The 21,438-nt window shown below is 34.4% G+C and overlaps 1 protein-coding gene across 3 annotated transcripts in view; it reads right to left on the bottom strand.

Annotated features, from left to right (window-relative positions):
• Positions 1 to 21,438, bottom strand: part of EPHA6 (EPH receptor A6) — a 970,705-nt gene that overhangs the window by 424,066 nt on the left and 525,201 nt on the right. The gene's annotated exons all lie outside the window — the stretch shown is intronic.

Below are 21,438 nucleotides of genomic sequence, written 5' to 3'. Positions count from 1 at the left end.
AAAGCAAATATCAAAGGTTATCTACTGCATGATTCCATTTAACTGGTATCTTTAACATGATAAAGTTTTAGAAATGGAAGAGAATTTAATGTTTGACAGTATTTTGTGACAGAAGAGAGGGTGTGAAGAGAGGTGTGATTATTAAAAGGCAATGTTGGGGGATCTTTGTAGTATTGGTACTGTCCAGTATCTTGATATACAAATATACACAGGTGATAAAATTTTAGAAAGCTTAACCTACATACACACACACACACACACACACACACACACACACGAACACAGGCACAAATGAGGACAAGTAGAAGTAGGGAAAGCTAAATAAAACTGATGGATTATATCAGTGTCAATGTCCTAGTTGTGATATTTCACTGTAGTTTTGCAAGATGCTACTACTGAGCGGAAAACCAGAAGACAAAGTACAAAAGGGATCTCTGTATTATTTTCTTATATTTTCATGTGAATCTACGATCATTTCAATAAAATCATCAATTAAAGATAATAATTGCACTCATGAAAACTTAATATACAAGCATAGATCAGTAAATATATAAGAGATGGTTGCTTGCATTATAAAGTACTTTTATATTTCATAATGTAATTTATTGTTTTTTACTTTCAGGAGTAAACATTACTGTTTAATTTAAAATAAAGCTGAATTTAAACATGACAAAGTTTAAAGGTTATAGGTTCCAAGCTCAACCTTCTTCATAAAACAGACTTAAGGTTTCATTTGCAAGAGATCTGTTCACAGTATTTGGAAGACTGAACTCTACACTAACCACTAAGAACCTACTGTATAATGGGAAAATCACTGATATTAGCTCTTTCTGGAATTCATAAAGCTTTGCTACACAACATTGTGCTGAGGAGCATCAGTGGATTGGTTAGGCAGTTTTAATGCAAATTAAGACATTGTTCACATTTAATTTCAGAGGGTCTGCAATGAGGCAAATCATACTTCTTAGAAATCTCATCAGATTTCCCATGCATTCTACTATTCCAGCAGTTCAATATTTTGTTTAGAATCATTTTGTTCTTTGCGGTGGGAAAGGTTTTTACTGTTTCATGATGTGTGCATCCAATTTCTACCAAGACTGTTTGCTCCACTGAAGACTAAAATGCTGAAACTTCTGAAAAAGCACATAGTTCCGCTTCATGTTATGAAAGTTTAAGCTCCTTAAGTTCCAAATGTTTTCTAAGGAAAGGTCCTCAATTCAATTTTCCTTAAGAATGGAGTGTGGGTAGTTAAATCTGAAGGTGGAGTGATTTTCTCTTCCTGGTCAGATTATTTTCATGATTAAGTTGTTTTCCCCCTTGCTTAACCACTGCTAAGCTAGTTATTCAGAATAAAAACATAAGATTTATATTGTCTAATACAGTATGCTGAAAAGATGAATAAGTCGTAGCTCATATAAAACTTCAAAGCTAAAGCACTCTACTATTGCATGTCACGCTGCAGAAAGCTCTCAGCAGCGGCTGCTTTTTCTATCTGTTCATTCAAACTCAGTCATTGGACACTGATATTATTAACTTAAGGGGATTCTGTGAAAATACTTCTAGATGATAATATGCCTATGAATTGATTTTTTCATTGTTTTCCATCTGAAATTTCCCTGAGAGTGACAAATTCTTCTTCATATAGTCTTTCATGTAATATAACTTTCAGTATTTCACTATTATTTCGTATCACTAACAATCTTTCTCATACAATATATTGTGCATGTAATATATTTGAAATTTGATACATATTCCTATGAAACTACTTAAACCTCTCGTATTTCAGTTACTCCCATCTTTTGAGTAATCCTATGGTAATGGCAAACGCTTTGTAAGTTAAGTAACAGCCAGTACACTTTTAATAAGCGGAGTAGAGAAAATAGGAGATTCCTAGAAAGTTAAAACTCCAGATAAACATGATAAAATAATGAAATATTTATAACTGTCAGATTATCAGATAGCAAGTTGTTTTTAAGGTAAATAGGCATGGGATAGCTGCCCATAGGGGTCTATTTGAAATTATTTTAGAATATAACAAAAAGATATTCATCGATAAAACTAGATGGAGATACCAAAAATTATCAGAAGCCAAAGGAAACGAGGCTGAAGTGAGAGAAATAACAGCACTACCACCACCTCCAAGCTCACTGAGTGAGTATCGCGCGCCAGGTACTGTTTCATGTACTTTACTTGGATGCTATGGGCTGAATTGTCTCCCTTCAAAATTCAAATGTTGAAGCCTAGACCCCTGTTCCTCAGAGTATACATAAGCCTTTAAAGAAGTGATTAAGATAAAATGAGGCCATAGGGTGAACTTAATCCAATGTCACTGCTGTCCTTGTAAATATTGGAAATATCTACATACAGAGAGACTCCAGGGATGTGCACACACAGAGAAAAGGCCATGTGAGGACGCAGTGAGAAGGCCACGTGTAAGCCCAGGTGAGGAGGCAGAGGAAACCAAACTTGCCCACACCTCTACCCTGGAATTTCAGCTTCCAGATAGGCCAGAAATACATTTCTGTTGTTTGCGCCACATTGTCGACAATACCTGATTATGGCAACCCTAGCAAAGACAATAGATTAACCTATTCATTCCCGATGAAAGCCCTGTATTATTATCCCCATTTTATAGGTGAAGAAATTGAGGCAGAGATGTCCAGTGAGATCTCTGCTTGAGCTCACATGCCAGTCAGTATAAAATCCTGGAATGAGGCCCAGCCAGCCCAGCCTCTAGAGTAGCATGGTTAACTGTGATCAACAGTGTTCAGAATGGGGTGGCTCAGGTTAGAAAACATGGGAATGTTAAAACTCATTCCCTCACATTTATCTATTAAATATTTCCTGTGTATGTGCAAAAGACATTTACACACAGTAGAAACTCATCACTTATTTTTCCTTTAAGAAACTTAGAATCTGGGCTGGGCATGGTGGCTCACACCTGTAATCCCAGCACTTTGGAAGGCTGAGGCGGGCGGATCATGAGGTCAGGAGTTTGAGACCAGTCTGACCAACATGATGAAACCCCATCTCTACTAAACATACAAAAAATAGCTGGGCATGGTGGTGCGTGCCTGTAGTCCCAGCTACTCAGGAGGCTGGGGCAGGAGAATTGCTTAAACCCAGGAGGCAGAGGTTGCAGTGAGCTGGGGTTGCACCATTGCACTCCAGCCTGGTAGACATTGTGAGACACCGTCTCAAAAAAACCAAAACCAAAATCAAAACAAACAAAAAAAAACAACTTAGAATCTGGTAGCAGAGAAAAAATGATCTGCATAAAGAAACAAGCTAGAAAAAAGAAATATGTCCCTGAAGACTAAAAATTATCTAGATGTATTCAGGGGAAGGGAGATCCCCTTTGCTCTGGGAGGCTCAAGAGAGTCTCAGAATTGGAGGGGGCATTTGAGTTATCCCTCAAAATATCTGTCAAGCAGGAATCTTTGAAGGAAAGGAAAATGGAAATATACGTGAGCAAAAAAGCAGGATGGAATCATAGGAAAAGTGAACGGTCTGTGAGGGACAGGCTGGGAAAATAAGATTTCAAAGTATGCTTTGGAAGAGGATTAGAAATTCTTGGAAATGCCTGAGGCTCTGTCCTTGCTGTGAAGGGTCACTCAGTCAACAGAAGCTGCATTTTTTTTTAAAGAGAAAAATTCCTTCAGTTCATAGACTAAGTATAGGAGAACTGAATTCAGACTTACATTTCCATCAGTACCTTATTTAATCTGATTATTTTAATAAGTAATTTTCAGTTGCTATCCTGTTTCTCAGCTCTATTTCAGCTTTTCATATTTCCACTAAAAATTACTATCTGTAATTTTTATTTTGCCTTCACACTGTGTTTCTTTCACCCTGTGGCACTGTTGTGGAAAAGATTTTATTTTATTTCCAGTTTTATTCTGCTTAAAGTCAATAGACACTATTTATATTTTATAATTTTATCAGACTTCAAAGCTTTTTATGTGAAGGTTTGAATATAGAATTAAAGAAAATTAGATTTCTAGAGCTTTGTCTTCCATAGTGTACAAAAGACTTTAAATATTTAACAAATTTCATAAGCATAGTGTTTTCCTTTTTAAACTACTATGACTTAGCAGATTTGGGTACTAATTTATACAAACAAGACCATTGGACATATTAACTAGACAAATGAGGCATTCCCCACCCCCCAATATCCTTCCATTTCTCATTCTCAAGTGTATATGCTTTATTCTATGAACTGATAACTCACATCAGTTTCTCAATCGTTTTTCATCTATATATTTATTGTTTTTCTCTTACATGCATATAGCTTTTTCCTACCTTGTGTTTGCTTCTTTTGTCAGAATAAAATTATCAAAAAATTAATACACTAAAATATTTTCCTTATAATTTTATAGTCAAAATTACATTTAAGAATTTATGCAGACCTTTTTGTTTAAAAAAACCATTCATAATGTCAACTCTATTTATGAGACCTATATCTTATCAGAGACATTCTCAGTACCATGATTAAATACTTAGAAAATTCACAGTGGCATGTGGTGTAGAGTATTTTGTTCAAATTTATATACACACTTATTGAAAGTTTTTTTAACTATTACAAAGGAAGAGGATACCCTAAAGGGTCCAATTTTCTTTGTCATCCACCGGAATAACTTCAGTTAACATTAATACACATGCTAGCATAAGCGCATCTGCTTTGAATATGTAAACGGAAGTAGTAAGTTCTGGAATTGAAGGAAACATTTGATTAGTTAAATAATACACTAAGCAATGTCATTATATAGGTCAGCACTCGCTAGGAGGATTGTTCCTCATTGAATCAAATACCATAATTAAAATATTATAGATTTTTTTTAGAAATCTTAGTTTTTCCATTCAATTAAAAGGAAAAAAAAAGTATGCCACTAAAAATGTCATTGCATTTTAGTACAGTGACTTGGATTTAAATCATTGCAAATATTTAGAATTCAAGAATCACACAGAATAAATCTTCTGATTTTTTTATACCATGATATCTTCTCTAGTATATTTTTTGCAGCCAATAGAAAAATGCTTCATTAATAAATGATGTAAGTTATATTGTAATGCTTTCTTTCCTTTTAAATCAATTATCACTGCTTTGATAACTAGTGCTTGAAAACATGAAACTCAGATCATAGTTTCATACTTGCCATGGAAAGCAGTGTCATTTTGAGAATAGTGGGTAACTTCTAAAGATCACCTTGTGTGTACTGCCATTTTCATTAGTGTACTTTTTTCTGCAAATCTGCTGACAGACAGTGGAGAGATACTGGAAGCTTCTGGGTTTGCCTCCCATAATCAGTAAATGTGGGCATAAGAATGATTAAGTGGAATTAACTGCCTTTTGTTTTAGTTTTACTTTAGCTAGTGATACAAAATTTAACATACTTCTCTAATTCAGGCGCTTAAAAAACAAATAGTCAAGCTAAATGACATTTTGCATAGCTTAGCATCTAAGAATTTTTTTTTGTTAATTTTACTTAACTAATGGCATTTTAGTGATCTGTATATGGATCATCTCAGTTTAAAGCTGCTTTCTTTAGAAAGGAATAATAGTTTCAGGAGTTCTATTCTTCATTAGCAAATAAAATTACAAAGTTAAATGTTCATAGCTAGGACCGGGAAACAGGGCCAGATGCATGAACATGCAACCTGCGTAGTCGCACAGCACCTCCTGCTTAAAAGTGCCTTGCACTTAAAAGTTTGCTGTTGTCTTAACATTCTTAATAACAACTGAATAAAGGGCTCTGCCTTTTCATTTTGCACTGAGCCTTAAAAATTAAGTTAGCCTGTCCTGCCTGGAAATACGATTTTTAAACGCTGTTGGCTAGTTTGAAGCTAGTCTATGGTTAACAAATAATTTGTTGACTCTCCTTCCAATTTTTATACTAATAAAAGTCAGTCTATTTACACTTAAATTATTCACCACTCAATCGAAGTCCTTGGTTGATTTTTTTTTTTACACACTGTAAATGTCATTTTTAAAAAGCTAACCAAGCAAAAGACAGACAGATTTTCAGATGATATTTGGGTCACAGACTCATTTGGGGTTTTTAAAACTCTATTTGTCTCCCAAGGTAGTAAGAGTAGAGAGAAAGGAAAATATGAAGACTCTAGTTTGAAAATTTGGACAATATAATTTATTTAAATGATAAAATTACATTAGTCAATTGCATATCGATTTCTGACAATATTCAGTGATTTATTTGAATGTGTGTATTATTGCTCCCATCACCTTCCTGAGTAGCAGGAACTATATTGAGGTCATTGTATCACTCATAGGCCAGGAAAACCTCAAATTAAAAGTATTCATGGGCTTAGTGTTTCACAGCCCAGTTAAGGGCATCTAAAACCCAAAGTGACAATTCAATTTACTTCTGGGGGAAAAAAGAGCAATCTGGAAGCCTCCGGAAAAATAAGTATGATAACTTGATGCTGAATCATTTCAGCATTGATGAATCCAGCCTACTGCCTCTAATAGATAAGTAGTAAACCATTTCTAAGATTGCTCTCCCCAAACAATAAAAGCATACCCTTAAACCTGACATTTCCACCATGATGAATCTTAGATGAAATCATATGAAATGTCAAAATAAAGACAGAAAAAAATCAATAGTTGTGCAGATGAAGCTATGCAAGGTCAATAGTTTTGTAATGTTTGTGACAGGCCACCCATGTTTTTTGTGTGACAACATTTTTTAAAGTGCTATAACTCCAAAGCACTGAAAATTAATTTTTGAGATGGAATTACCTCTTGACAAGGATGTAATTAAATTCATCCTTTTTTTTTCCCCCCCAGAGATCACAGAATGATGCATTAAATAAGCTGCCCCATCGAGGTCAAAAATAGGTTTCTAAGGCCAGAAAAAAAGAAACATCACTTTAGTCCAAAGGAGTGTCATTTCTCTGCCTATCCCAATTTTCTGCTAACCTCAGAAGCATCACAGACTGCACTGAATCCTCTTCCAGACCTTTCCCAAACATATGACTTGGGCACCTACGCAGTTTAAAAGGAATATATATGTGTCTGAGGAGACCTTTTATCTCTCTGTGGAAGGAGGAAGGGGAGTGATCACGTTTCTCTACTGCTGTCATATTCCTCCTTCCCTCTCTCAGGAAAAAAGTTTGAATGTTACTCCACTCTAGAGTATTTGCCAGTAACCAGATTAGTCATCTGTTGTATTTCAGAGCCCCACTTATATTTCTTCATGATTTGACTTATATTTTATAAAAATAAAGTTTACCACGGAGAAAGGAAAAAAATACAACTGTAACTTTTTCATTACTTAAAATGCAGCAGTGTATAGCATAGCAAAATGTCACGGAAGATAGAAAACCTTAACAACGTCCCAGTCTTAGTCTGGAGAATTAGTTTACTAATAAAAATTTGTTGTGTTATACCAACTAACTGACGATTTCTGTGTCCTCTGGCTAAAATAAGATAAAATGTTATTTACTGAAAGGAATAGATACTGACAGTGTGTGGTTAAGATTGTAAACGTATGCCAATACAGAAAGAGATTATTGAAAACAGAGAAGAATAAAGAAAGAGGGTGAGGAGAGAACTAAATCAGGTCTTTAATTCTTGATTTTAGAGAGAGTATTTAAAGTGAGGTTTTGTGAAATGAACTGATGTTCCACAGTCATCAAACATTTTCAGATAACTAATTGCTTGTCTGAATTCTAAAACTACCACTAAAGTTATGATATAACTAGTAGAGTTGCACTTTGTCCTCAGTATTCAAAAGTTTTAAATGTGTCATTAATTTTACCAAAAAAATATGCACTTTACTTTGGACTAGCTCAGGATATAGAAATACTTTAAATAATATTCAGAAAAAATGTAAGATTTATATGAAAAATATTCTTTCTTGTTTTTTTCTGAGACAAAGCCTCGCTCTGTTGCCCAGGCTGCAGTGCAGTGGCGCAATCTGATCTCATTGCAACCTCTGTTTCCTGGGTTCAAGTGATTCTCTTGCCTCACCCTCCCAAGTAGCTGGGATTATAGGTGCAGGCCACCACGCCGGGCTAACTTTTTTGTATTCTTAGTAGAGACAGGGTTTCACCATGTTGGTCAGGCCGGTCTCAAACTCCTGACCTCAGGTGATCTGCCCACCTCGGCCTCCCAAAGTGCTGGGATTACAGGTGTAAGCCACTATGCCCAGACTTTTTTCTGTCTTTTAAAAAGTAAGGTAGTATACACAATTTTTGATTCCACATTTGAAAGGAAAAACAATGTCATGTCAATGCTGAAAAGGTCTAGAATACTGAAATGATTAAATAAAATTAAAATTATCTTTAAATTATCTTGGAACTAAAGTGTTACTGCAAAGAAAGAATTGAGCCATTCTCTTCTTTCACAGAGGCTACAACTAGATAAATGGGTTTAAACGGAAGCAAAAAACTAATAAATTACATTATATGGAAGTGTCTCTAATGATAAAAGTACAAGTGGTATTGTAAGAGAACTTCTCCAAGAATTCTAAATGTAAAGGAACAGGTTGACAGCAACCTTGGATCATTTAATTTTGTCAAGTTTGAAGTCATATAACTTAAGTCATTTCCCTTTTCCATCTATTATTCTTGAGAAACAAATTCTACTACTGGAATGTTGTTCATTTAGAGGGAATCCTTCCCAAATCATTTTATGAGACCAACATCATCCTGATACCAAAACCCAGCAGAGACTCAACAAAAAAGAAAACTTCAGGCCAATATCTATGATGAACATCGATGCAAAAATCTTCAATAAAATACTGGCAAACCCATTACAATAACACATCAAAAGGCTTATCCATCACGATCAAGTAGGCTTCATCCCAGGCATGCAAGGCTAGTTCAACATATGCAAGTCTATAAACGTAATTCACCACATAAACAGAACCAAAGACAAAAACCACATAGTTATCTCAATAGATGCAGAGAAGGTCTTCAACAAAATTCAGCATCCCTTTATGATAAACTCTCTCAATAAATTAGGTATCGATGGAATGTACCTCAAAATAATAAAAGCTATTTATGACAAACCCACAGTCAACATCATACTGAATGGGAAAAAACTGGAAGCATTCCCTTTGAAATCTGGCACGAGACAAGGATGCCCTCTCTCACCACTGCTATTCAATATAGTATTGAAAGTTCTAGCCAGAGTAATCAGGCAAGAAAAAGAAAGGTATTCAATTAGGAAAAAAGGAAGTCAAATTGTTTCTATTTGCAGATGACATGATTGTATATTTAGAAGACCCCATCCCCTCAGCCCCAAATCTCCCTAAACTGATAGGCAACTTCAGCAAAGTCTCAGGATACAAAATCAATGTGAATAAATCACAAGCATTCCTATACACCAATAACAGACTAACAGAGAGCCAAATCAAGAGCAAACTCCTGTTCACAATTGCTACAAAGAGAAAAAAATACCTAGGAATACAACTAACAAAGGATGTAAAGGATCTCTTCAAGGAGAACTACAAACCACTGCCCAAGGAAATAAAAGAGGACACAAACAGATGGAAAAATATTCCATGCTCATGGTTAGGAAGAATCAATATTGTGAAAATGGTCATACTGCCCAAAGTTATTTATAGATTCAGTGCTATCCCCACCAAGCTACCAATGACCCTCTTCACTGAACTGGAAAAAACCACCTTAAACTTCATATGGAACCAAAAGAGAGCCCACATAGCCAAGACAATCCTAAGCAAAAAGAACAAAGCCAGAAGCATCACACTACCTGATTTCAAAGTATACTACAAGGCTACAGTAATCAAAACAACATGGCACTGGTACCAAAACAGAGATATAGACCAATGGAACAGAACAGAGGCCTCGAAGGAAATGCTACACATCTACAACCATCTTATCTTTGACAAACCTGATAAAAGCAAGCAATGGGGAAAGGATTTTCTGTTTAATAAATGGTGTTGGGAAAACTGGCTAGCCATGTGCAGAAAGCAGAAACTGGACACCTTCCTGACACCTTATACTAAAGTTAACTCCAGGTGGATTAAAGACTTAAACATAAGACCTAACACTATAAAAACCCTACAAGAAAACCTAGGCAAAACCATTCAGGACATAGGCATAGGCAAGGACTTCATGAGTAAAACACCAAAAGCATTGGCAACAAAATCCAAAATAGACAAAAGGGATCTAACTAAACTCCAGAGCTTCTGTACAGCAAAAAGAAATAATCATTGAGTGAACCAGCAACCAACAGAATGGGAAAAAAAATTTGCAATCTACCTATCTGATGAAGGGCTAATACCCAGAATCGACAAAGAACTAAAACAGATTTACAAGAAAAAAACAAACAAACCTATTCAAAAGTGGGCAAAGGATATGAAGAGACACTATTCCAAAGAAGATGTATATGAGGCCAACAAACGTATGAAAAATGCTCATCGTTACTGGTCATTAGAGAAATGCAAATCAAAACCACATTGAGATACCATCTCAGGCCAGTTAGTTTTGTGATCATTAAAAAATCTGGAGACCACAGATGCTGGAGAGGATGTGGAGAAATAGGAACACTTTTACACTGTTGGTGGGAATATAAATTAGTTCAATCATTGTGGAAGACAGTGTGGCGATTCCTCAAGGATCTAGAAATAGAAATTTTATTTGACCCAGCAATCCCATTACTGGGTATATACCCAAAGGATTATAAGTCATTCTATTATAAAGACACATACACACATATGTTCATTGTGGCAATATGTTCACTGTTACAATAGCCAAGATCCACATGTATGTTCACTGTTATAATAGCAAAGACCCACATGTATGTTCACTGTTACAATAGCAAAGACCCACAACCAACCCAAATGCCCAACGATGACAAGACTGGACAAGGAAAATGTGGCACATATACACCATGGAACACTATGTAGCCATAAAAAATGATGAGTTCCTGTCCTTTGTAGGGACATGGATGAATATGGGAACCATCATTCTCAGCAAACTGACACAAGAACAGAAAATCAAACACCGCATGTTCTCACTCATAGGTGGGTGTTGAACAATGAGAACACATGGACACAGGGAGGGGAGCATCACACACTGGGGTCTGTTGCGGGGATAGCAGTGGGATAGCAGGGGGTTGGGGAGGGATAACATGGGTAAAAATGCCAGATATAGGTGACAGGGGGATGGAGGCACCAAACCACATTGCCATGTATGTTACATGTACCTATGTAACAATCCTGCATGATCTGCACATGTACCCCAGAACTTAAAGTACAATAAAAAATAAAAATTAAAAAATAAATTTGAAAACTTGTAAGGGCTCTAATAAAAAAATAACTTGTATAAGTAATAATTAGAAGGAATCTCAATAAATATTCACTTGAATAAACTACTGAAGTAATCAAAAGTGTGATATTTTATCAAATATTATAGTTACTCAATTTTGTTGCTTAACTTTAAAGCTATCTGTTAATTGTCACATTTAAATAATACCATGGACAGCTCATATTCCTAGCTATTGATTTAATAAAGAAATACTAAGTGAGTTCAGTGAATTAAGGAAGATTTGAGAAGTCCAGACTCTGCTGTGCATATCATTCCTTTTAAATTAGAGTTTTATTTCATAAAGCATGGTGAAATAAGATAGTAACTGAAAAATATTTATTAAATTAGCAAAAGAGTGGTAATAGGAGAGCTTAACAAGAAGAATTTCAGTTGCCTTAGAAGGGGAAGCCAGAATACCATCAAGAACTGGTGACAGAGACTAAAATCTACTTGTTCAAGATACCAAGTGTGAAAAGAAACATGTTTCATAGGTGGGCACCAGAGGCTAAGTTCCAACTGAGACATCAGGGGAATATTTCACTGAATCTCTGCCTTTACATTGCTAGTTGATTTTAAGCAAGTTCTTTAAATAATCTAAGCCTAAAACTCTTCACCAGTGAAGATTTCTGGTTAGATTTTTTAGGAGTCTTCCAATTCCATGTCACATGTCTTCCTATAGTTGTCATCTTTACATTTTCAGTTTTAAAATGATTCTGAACGTGAACATTTGAATGTTTCATGATGGCACACCCTTGTGTTTCAGTTAGAGCCTGTGATCCCTCTATAGATTTATGTATTTCTCCCAAATAGACCTCAGCTCCTATTTGATTCTAAACTCTTAATTATGTATCCATATACTGAGACCTAGTAATCTAGCTCTTGGCTCCTTTGAATGCAGGAAGAGATAATTTTCAGAAAAACTTCCTAAAAGTCAATGTATGTCTCTTCAGTGGCCAACCGAATGTAATCCCTTGGTCCCCTTTCTACTTAACACTTCTTATAACCAACAGTTCTCCAGCTGCCATGTGAATTGCTCCTTGGGATTCCATGCTGCCCTCTACCTGTCGGTCCTCTCCTCCCTGTGCACCAGGAATGCTCATCACCATATAGTTCTAGAAACCATGGCAGACCCAGAAATTTCTATGCTTAATTATCTCATCTCCCACAACCACTGAATGCTTCTGTTTGTCCTGGAAGATTATTTGGATGAATGTCAGACTATATATTAGCAACAGCAAAGATCATTTTACAATTTAGTTTCCTGAGGGCACAAATTAGAAAAAAAGCTCCATGCAGAATGATGACTATAAAAAGAGCCCAAAGTTACAAGTTTGTAAATCAATCTACTATCAGGGAAATTTGAAGGGCATATCAAAACAAAAAAAGGGAATGGAAAAACAGTCATAAACCTATAACTTCCAGGATAAATTTTGTTACTCAATTATGATGACTACCACGGTAACAATGAGTTTAAAATAGCGTTTACCATGGAATTAAACACTTTTTTGTAGGTTATGAAGGCATCCCTGGTTGGATTACACATCAGGACAAAAGAGAACTTATCGTTATGTAGCATCTCTTATCATTGCACTCTTAGAAGAACTGAATGAGGGAAAGTGCCACAACACCAGCCATCTCCCATAGTTCCAACCATTGACATCATGGATTTTGTTGGTCCCCTTTTGGGAGACATACTTTCCTTACAGAAAACCACAACAGGGCTGGCAGTGACACAGTTGACTTTCCCCGGTCACATTTTCTTTTGTTTTTTTTTCTTCCTGTCCTGAAATGGCAACAATAAATACTATTCAAGTTCACAAGATATATATGTGTTGTTTCAGATATTATAAATTGGTATTGGATTAAATTAATTAAAAGCATATTGAGTCAAATATATAATGACATGATAGTATGTAGGTAACGTTGTCTTTTTAAAATTTATCTATTAATCTCTTTCATGTTTTTAGATGAAACAACTGAGGGCCATAAAGTTTACCCCAATTTTCCAAGGCCATACAGCTAATTAACAACATCTGGGCTATTTTTGTCTTTTGGAATCCAATACGAATCTGTTTAGATTATAAATATTTTTACTTTAATTAAAGCTTTACCAATAACGTCCCAAAATGTTTGAGAAATTCCCATTATTTGGATATTTCTCTAATTGTTAGTAAAACTACTTGTAAAGGCAAACTACAAACAAGGTTGATTTCACAGTGAAGTTGGCATTTTAGCTGAAAAACATGAATAGCCCTGATGTAGGGAAAGAAATCTGAATCTAAAAATAAAGAATATAAATTTGCTAGGTTATTCCAATATTTATGTACTTGAATCTGAATCATCAAACATTTTATAGCACCAGGGTATGGACTGTAACACTCTGCTCTTAAGGGGATCATCAGAATAAATGACACATGACACTTTAGAAAATGCAGCAATCCCTGGAAAGATGCCTTATCTGTGAGGTTTTCCTGTGTGTCTGGAACATTGTTTATTTGATCTTCTTGGCTGGTGATCCTGGGTGGGGGACACAATGTAATACATATGAGTGCATCTAATCAGAGAGTGTTTTCATCTTAAGACTTTTTATTTAATTTTCTAAAATACAAGTTTCCAATTGCCAATATTATTATTTTTTCTTCAGCAAGCCTATAGTGATTTTGTCTCAATTATTGTGTAATTATTGATCTGTCTGTTTTGGTTTAAGTGAAATAGCTAACTAGGAAGACAGCGCGTATTTTCCCATATCTTGAAGGAAATATATTTGGTAAAACTTAGTCAATCATTGCATTATTACTTCATTTTCAAATCATTTAATATGACACAATAATTTAAGGGTTCTAAATAATGTTTGAGAATCATTAATTATACACAACCTATTAGCTACATATTTAAGCAAATAAATTTCCATAAGCCTTTTTATGTAAACACAGCTCTAATAGGCCTGACTTTAATGAAAGAAAGATTTATGGAATGGCATTTTGATTGTAGTTTGTTTTGAGATTTTATACAAACTTACAGAAAGATGCACATGATGGTGTGAAGAATCTAGTGTGTGAAATAAGAAGATCTGAGTTAAATACTGGCTCTTGCACTTTTCAGTATGTGAATCTCAGTTTCTAAATCTGTGAAATGGTAATAACAAACATTTCATAGACTTGTTAAAGAATTAAATCGTGTAATTACTAAAGACTTTTTATGTTTTGAGCAGCTCTATGCATATGACTTTACACCAATAATAAAATTTCACTAAAAATTTCTCCTTTTCCCCATTTTCAAAGCCACTTTTAAGGAATATTATGCATAAGTATAATTTTGCTGTATATCTATACAATATATCTCCTATATTTCAAATTATTTGATTCTCCTCCCCTTTGTCTATTACCCTTTCTTTTCATAGACAAGCCTTTTGACAGAGTGGGCTGCACTCACTGTTCACACTTCTTTTTGTGAGATCAGTGAAGACATTTAAAAGTCATCTTATTTGGGAGGGGCAGGAAATGTAAGTGTATAATCGTATTTTATGTTGTTATGCCATGACTTTACACCAAACAACTGAATTCAGCAGGCATACTGCTGTGCAGTCTTTTCTGTTCCTTTCCATAAACTTTATTTCCTGTGATTCCTATTTTTAAACTGCAAAAACTGAAGTGGAAAGGGGATAGTGTGCTATGCCTAGGCATCAGTTTCTTAGATGGCAACCTATATTGTTTAAAAATACCTGCATCCATAAGATTTCATCCACAGCACTAGTAAAAGATCATTGGAATTACAGTTTTTCCCCACATTTGCGATCTTCTGCAGAGAGAATTTTTTTTTCTTAGACTACAGCCAGGCTGATTCATACTGATTTATTTATTTTTACTATGGTAAGTGTTCAACCAGAAGTTGAAAACACTCTGATTTTTGAAGTGGTAATTTTCATTATTGTACTACACTTTGTATCTATGAGGTCTTTTTTCTGTACTGCCAATGAAACACCTCTTGCTAGATAAAGATGCAGCTGGTGATAGTGATTTGAAGACTTAGCATATGTGATATGTATCATATTGATTACTGGTATGCGTCAATAACTTTAAGCTAGGGTTCCAAAGTTTTATCATCAAACTTTCATCATCTAATTTTGACCATCTTCAACTTAACTTCTGTCTTCCTTCCTACTCCTTCTACCTCCCTAATGTCTACCTTGATTTCTTTCTTCTACTATATTTGTTTCTTCCCATCAAATTTTTATAAACATTTTAGAATTTATTTTATTGCTTATAAAAATGTTATCTGTCTTGTGTTTGAGCTTGTGATTCAGAATGAAGATTTTTAGTGGGTGCTTGTAGTTTCAGCTATTCAGCTTCTAGATACACTAAACCAAGAAGTACAATTTAGCAAGAAAAACCCCTTGCTGAAAAATCTAAGACATCAGTTATACTCCTTAGCATGGTTTCTAGTGAGTATTAATTGTTCTTCTCCATTACTGAATTCTAACATTCCTCAACTTTCATGCAGTATTTCTGGTTAGACAAAAACAACATCCTAAAATTCATATGGATCCAGAAGAGACTCCAAATAGCCAAAGCAATCCTAAGCAAAAAGAACAAACCTGAAGGCACCATATTCCCTGATTATAAAGCCAGTGTAATCAAAACAGCATGGTATTGGCATAAAAACAGATACATTGGCCAATAGGAAAGAATAGAAAGCCCAGAAATAAACATCAAGTTTATGGTCAATTAATTTTTGACAAAAGTGCCTAGAATACACAATGAAGAAAGGACAGTCTTTTCAAAATGGTGTTGGCAAACTGGATGTTTACATGCATTAGAATGAAACTGGGCCCTTACTCACATTGTATAAAACTCAACTCAAACTGAATAAAAGACTTAAATGTAAGACCTCAAACTAATGTTACTAGAACAAAACACAGGAAGAACGCTCCATAACACTTGTCTGGGCAATAATTTCTTAGATGGACTCCAAAAGCATGAGCAACAAAAGCAAAAATAGACAAATGGAATTTCATCAAACTGAAAAGCTTTTGCGTAGCAAAGGAAATAATGAATAGAGTGAAGAAACAGTCCAGTAATTAGAAGAAAATATTTGCAAACCATATCTCTGTTAAAGGGCTAAGGGTTAAAATATTATATGGAACTTATGCAACTCAAAAGCAAGAAAACAACTTGATTTAAAAATGAGCGAAGGATCTAAACAGGAATTTCTCAAAAGAAGATATACACATGTCCAACAGACACATGAAAACTGCTCAAAACCTCTAATTGCCAGATAAATGCAAATTAAAGTCACAAAGAGAGATCATTTCACATCTGTTAAAATGGCTAATATCAAAAAGAGACTAAATATCACAAGTGTTGGCAAAGATGCAGAGAAAAAGGAACACTTGTACACTGTTAGTGGGAATGAAAATTAGTACAGGTAATTTAGAAAATACTATCGAGGGTCCTTAAAACCTAAAAATAGAATTACCCAACAATCCCACTTCCGAGTATATATCCAAAGGAACTGAAATCACTTTGATGAAGAGACGTCTGCACTCGCATGTTCATTTCTGCGTTATTCATCATAGCCAGGATATGGAAGGAACCTAGGTATCCATCATCAACAGATGAATGGATAAAGAAAATGTGGTATATATATACTGGAATACTATATCCTTAAAAACAAAGATAATCAGAACTGGAGGACATTAAACTAAGTGAAATAAGCCAGACAGAGAAACACAAATACCATATGATCTCACTTGTACGTAAAATCTAAAAATATTGATCTCATAGAAATAGGAAGTAGAAAGTTGGTGACCAGCCGGTGAGGGGAGAGAGGGAAGGAATGGAAAATAAGAGATGTTGATCAAGGGGTACAAAGTTTCAGGTAGGCTGGCAAGATAACTTTTAGTTATCTATTATTAAGCATAGTGACCACATTTAATAATGTATATGTAAAAATTTCTAAAATAATAGATTTTTAACATTCTCACTACAAAGAAAATAACCAGGGGAGATGATGGATTTGTTACGTATCATAGCTAACTGGGAGTTTCTTCCTGAAATAAAATGTTGGTTTAACATTCAAAAATCAGGAATGTCAGGTTAGGGTTCAAAAAGCAATAAAAATATGTGACCACAGAATATTAGAGAAGAAAACTTGTGTCAATAGATGCAGAAAAAGAAACTGATAAAGTCTCACACCATTTATGTTTTAAAAAACTATGCATAGGAGGAAACTTCTTTAATCCAATCTGATAAAGGATATGTATAAAATATATATGCAGATTGAATATCTCTTACCCAAAATGATCGAGACCAGAAGTGTTTTGGATTTCAGACTTCCTTGGATTGGAAATATTTCAGATACTTAACTGGTTGATCATCCCTGATCTGAAAAATCTGAAATCTAAAATGTTCCAGTGCATTTTCTTTGAGCAATATGTTGGGGCTCAAAAAGTTTTGAATTTTTGAGGATTTTGGATTTTAGATTTCCGGATTAGAAATGCTCAGGCTGTATCATACTTAATAGTGTTCTCCACTCCATACAAATCAGGACCATAACATGGATGTCCACTATCACAACTGTTCTCTATTTTATTGGCTGTCCTAGTTAGCATAGTAGGGCATGAAAAACATAAAGAATAAAATTAGAATGATAAAAACCCATCTTTATTTGCAGATGACATAATTGTGTACATGGGGAAAAATAAAAGAATCATATATTTTAGAATTTATAAATGAATCTAGTAAAGTTGTAGGATACTAGGTTCATGTACAAAAATCTGTTGTATTTCTATATGCTAGCAACAAAGAATTGAAAAATGAAATAATAGAATCATTAGGTAGAAACACATTAAAAAATGTGTAAGATCTCAATATTAAATATAAAAAAAATTGCTAAAAAATTACACTCTAAGTATATGGAGAGATAAACCATAGTCATTGGAAGACTAAATATTGTTGTGATATTAATTATCCCTAAATTGAATTATAAATCCAGGGTATACTCATTCCAAATTCTAGTGCATGTTTCTGTTGTTGTTTTGTTTAGAACAATATATTTTCTTTTGTTTTGAAAAGCTTATTCTAAGACAAATAAAAAATTGTAAAGGACTTGGAATAGCCAAACAAGCCTTGAAAAATATTTCCTCTATATCTCTTCTCTGTGCTGAAACATAGACAGCATATAGTCTCTATTTCTTGAAGACAGAAACTCTAGGAACCTAAAACACTTTTCTCTTGGATAAAGGATAGATTCCTTTAGATTTCAAAACTTATAATAAAGCCACAGTAATAAATTCAGTGTGGTATTGAATGATGGAAGATAACTGAATCCATGGAACACCATGGATTCTAAATACAATCCAGTCATTTGAATTTTTAAATTTCCTTAAAGTTGCCAATGCAATTCATAAAGAAAAAGATAAATGGTGCTGGAGGAACTCGATATCTGTATACAAAAAAAACCCCAAAATATTGACCCAGAGCAAATGTGTGTGTGTGTATGTGTGTGTGTGTGCGTGCACGTGTGTGTTTGTGAAAGCATAATCTAAATGAAGATTTGGTTCAGAGTTGTGTATGGTGATGTCTTTAGAGAGATTAGGGCAGCCAGAGAAAATAACCAGAGTTGAGGAACTACACACAGGTTAGAGAGGCACTGTAAGGGGTAATGACAGAACTTCAAAGATGTATTTGAAATTTTTCTTAGATTCACCCATTTTAACACCTTTATCCAAGACATAGGTGTGTTAGGTTGCTAGAGTCCCTGTCTTCAAGAAATAGTGACCATATGCTGTCAATACTTCCATGTTTCAGTGTGGAGAAGAGACATAGAGGAAGTATTTTTCAAGTTTTGGTATTTCAGCACCCAGAGTTGCTGATGCTTCTCAAACTTACCAGAGTTGGGTAAGTAATACCACCTCTCCTTCTATGTAACTCATCAGGTTGATCAAGCTGTCTCCAGGTGAGAAAGGATAGCCAGGTACATACCGTTTGTGTGTTACGAAGTGGATACTTTACAAGACAGATATCAGGATTAGCTGTACACAGAACATGGATTTTTGTAATCCTCTTTGTACCATACAAGTGGTTCTCAGAAAGAGTTTGGCAGATTCATTGCTTAAGCTATTTCAAGGAATGACAAACAGTTAATAAGTACTTATGGAATAATTTGTATATTTAAAACACTTAATGGACACTTTGGATGCCAATAATTTAAATTGTAATCTAATTGGGAAAGGATCCATTAAAAATTCATCTGAGGATCAGCAGTTGTTGAGGGCTTATTATGTTTAAGCTGGAAGTGTATGTCAATGCTCTTTCTCTCATTTGAGATACTGACTTCAATTCACCACCACTAGCAGTAACAACGAGGCAGTGTCATCAGACTCTTTCTGTGTCTATAATCATATTTTTGAGCATCAATTTTGGGGGCAATAATGAAAATCAAAATCATACATACTATTCTCATATTCCCCACAGGTGAAAATCAATCATGGTTACCTTAAGCTTCCCCATTATTCAAGACTCAGGTATACTTTATAAAATTCATTTTCATCTCAGTCTCTTTCCTAAATATTTTAGTGGTTCTTAATGGTTTGTAGAGGTTTGCCTTTGCCAGATTGAAAGGGCTTTTCCTTTTCAAGGTGATGTGTGTTCATTAATGTCTTTCACAACAACCATTGCCTGCCAGCAAACTCATTGTGAGAAAGTATTTCTTTTATTGAATAAACTTATTTGAGTTGCATTTTTCTGACATTTGCAATACAGTCGCTTCTGACCAATATGGTATTGAAAATGTAGGAAAAGATAGAGTTCTGAGAGAGAAGTGGTGGGGATGGGAGGTAGGGATAAAGATTTTGGCTTTATTTTTTAAAAAGTCACTGAAGTCTTTTAAGCAAAAGAGTTATATAATCAAACTATTTTCTTAAGATTTATTAATGAATCTTTAAAATAAATCATAGTTTTCACAGATGTATTGTGAAACTTCACAATATTATTGTTAGTTATTATTTGACAGTTCAAAGTTATTATTATAGTTCAGTGACTTATGGTGGTTACTGTAAACAGTTAAATCAATGACTTGGAAAAATGCTCATCTTTTAATTTTGTTTTATAGTTTTTAAATTACAAAGGTGGTTAACTAAAAACATTTTGTTTGTTAATCATAAATTTTATTAGACATCTTCCCCAGGGTCTCATCCTGTCAAAATGTGTTTGCTGATTATACTTTTTCTAAGTACTTACACAGAGTATTATAGAAATTATACTAGAATGTATCTTCTAATTAGTGGAGTAGCTTTGGGGATGGAGAAATAAAAGAAAAGATAATTAAAGACATAAGTACTTAAATATCTTACCAATAACTACCAATTGTTAAATTAATTCAGTTCCTATTATCAGTGTATAGTTAACTTAGATATTTGATTTCTGTTCTAAACAATATTTTCTAAGTATAAAAAGTAATTTTCATATTAGAGTTTCATAGTTCCTCATTTATATTTAAATACTTAACACATATTACTAAATAGTCGATATTTAGTTTTGGAGGTATCTAATTATTTTAATGTCTATTACTAAATTTGAATCATAAAAATTTCTTGTACAATATGGTACAAATTAAACGGATTGGGAAACTAAGAGTGACTTGTCCTAGTTTTAATGGACAAGTAAACAGTAAATTGCCCAGTGTCACTTCCAATAAATTAAGACAGTTGGGGAGTAAAAATAGCTTTAAATGTTATTTTTATGTGTCTATATAACATAAAATAGACTCTTGTTAGACATATAGTTAAAATGGTTTTACAATACATTTTACGGGTTAACTAAAATTTTACACCTTGCTTTCTTTGTAATTTCTGAACTAAATTTAGAAAGTGTATACAAAATAAAGACCACATCAACAAATTAACCATTCAAGGAGACGTTGTCTTTGCCTTTCTTTCCCCTCCCTCCCTCCCTTCCTTCCCTCCTTCGTTCCCTCTTTCCTTGTCACCCAGTCTGGAGTGCAGTGGTGTGATCCCAGCTCACTGCAACCTTCACCTCCTGGATCCAAGCAATTCTCCTGCTTCGGCCTCCCAAGTAGCTGGGACCACAGGTGTGTGCCACCACGCCCAGCTAATTTTTTATTTTTATTTTTTGTAGTAAAGGC

The sequence above is a fragment of the Sapajus apella genome, unplaced genomic scaffold (assembly GCF_009761245.1).
Source record: "Sapajus apella isolate SASKATOON/1434 unplaced genomic scaffold, GSC_monkey_1.0 scaffold8, whole genome shotgun sequence".
Taxonomy (NCBI): Eukaryota; Metazoa; Chordata; class Mammalia; order Primates; family Cebidae; genus Sapajus; species Sapajus apella.
The sequence above is the reverse complement of the archived record's forward strand: the minus strand, read 5'-3'. Positions and strand labels throughout refer to the sequence as shown.